The 1,592-nt window shown below is 63.4% G+C and overlaps 1 protein-coding gene across 2 annotated transcripts in view; it reads right to left on the bottom strand.

Moving 5' to 3' along the window:
- Positions 1–1,592, bottom strand: part of L1CAM (L1 cell adhesion molecule) — a 20,513-nt gene that overhangs the window by 11,621 nt on the left and 7,300 nt on the right. The gene's annotated exons all lie outside the window — the stretch shown is intronic.

The following is a 1,592-nucleotide window of genomic DNA, read 5'->3' as shown; positions in this document are numbered from 1 at the left end:
CAAAGCAGCTGTTGGCTGAGTCAGTCCAGTGGCCTTGCCTGGCGGGCTGCAGGACAGACAGACGGGTTACTCACGAACAACATAGATGTAGGCATTGGCCAGCAGGAGTCCATGCCGGTTGCGGGCCTCGCACTGTGTCACCATCGTGTCGCTGGGCTGCACATTGCTCAGGATCAGGGCCCCACGCTGGATCCGGTACTTCTGGTCCTTGGCCAGATCTGCATGAGCAGCAGGGGGGCCCACGGGCCCAGGGCAGAGCAGTGAGGCACGCTGAGGCCCCTCCTCACCCTCCCCGTCCTCCCCGGGGCTCCCCGACACTCCCTGCCCCTGCCTGAGGCCCCACTCACCCTCTACAGGAATCCCGTTGATTCTCCAGGTGACTTCCGGTTGGGGCCTCCCCTGCACTTGGCAGTCCAGGCGGACGGTCTCTCCAGGCCCATACAAATGGCTCTGGGGCTTGTGTAGCCAGTAGGGGGCAGCTGCGAAGGGGAGGAGAGCGGCCCTGAGCCGGCAGCCGGCGCTTGCCCCGACCCAGACCCTGCCCCCTGCCGACCAGTGGGCACCGCAGACTGCCGTCCCGGGAGGTCATTCCTGGGAGCCGGTGCCACCCAGTGGAGGCATCGTACCCTCCACGGTGACGTAGTAGGTGTGCCGGTCGCTGCCCAGTGAGTTCTCAGCCAGGCACCGGTACTCGCCATCATCCTCCTCCATCACGTTCAGCAGCTGCAGGGTCTTGTTGTGGTTCTGGTAGGTGACTCGGTCAGCTGGCATGGGGCCACTCGGACGCAGCCACTTGATGGTGGGTGTGGGGCTGCCCGGGGCCATGGTGGAGGGAGGCCAAGGTGGGGGAGAGCACATTGGAGAGAGCACAAGGCTGATCAGCTCGGTCCCATGACAGAGGTCCCATGGATCTGCCCACCCCCGCCCAGGGCACCCAGACTCACAAGCCCTCAGCGATGCATTCCAGGACCAGTGGCTGCCCCTGCAAGGCTACCAGGTGGCTGCTGGAGTTGGTGGGGAAGAGCAGGCGTGGCTTCCTGTCAATCATGCTGTTGGCTGTGAGGAGAAAGGAAGTGGGTGGCATGGCCCACTCCTCACTCCACCCATGAAGTTACCAGGCTAGGTGCCTCCCCTGCGAGGCCCGGGGGCTTGTTTCCTCCTCTGTCATACAGGGAGGGCCCCATCTCTGTTCTCGCTTCCTGGGAAGGGGTCTGGGCAGGGTGCAAGTCATCTGATCTTTGGGATGGGCCGTGCCTGAGGGCGAGAGAGAGGGCGGGTGGGACTCACTGGCCTTGACCCGGAGGTCAATGGGTTCCTTCTGAATGATGGTACGGGTGCCGGGGAAGTGGGCGTGGCAGATGTAGTCTGAGTGGTTGTCCGAGGTGAGAACGTTGGCGAAGTAGAGATTGCCGTTTTGGCCCATTGTCACCCGCTCATCCTGCTTGATGTGCAAGATCTCTGCGGGGGTTGGGCAGGGGGCAAGGAGGCAAAGGTCAGGCCCCCTCCAGGAGGATACACCCACTACCACCTTCACCCCAGTCAGCAGCCCCTTATGGGCACCCACTGCTATTCATCCAGTAGATCCGGAGCGG

This window comes from Ursus maritimus (genome assembly GCF_017311325.1).
Source record: "Ursus maritimus isolate PB19 chromosome X unlocalized genomic scaffold, ASM1731132v1 scaffold_X1, whole genome shotgun sequence".
NCBI classification, from domain to species: Eukaryota; Metazoa; Chordata; class Mammalia; order Carnivora; family Ursidae; genus Ursus; species Ursus maritimus.
The sequence above is the reverse complement of the archived record's forward strand: the minus strand, read 5'-3'. Positions and strand labels throughout refer to the sequence as shown.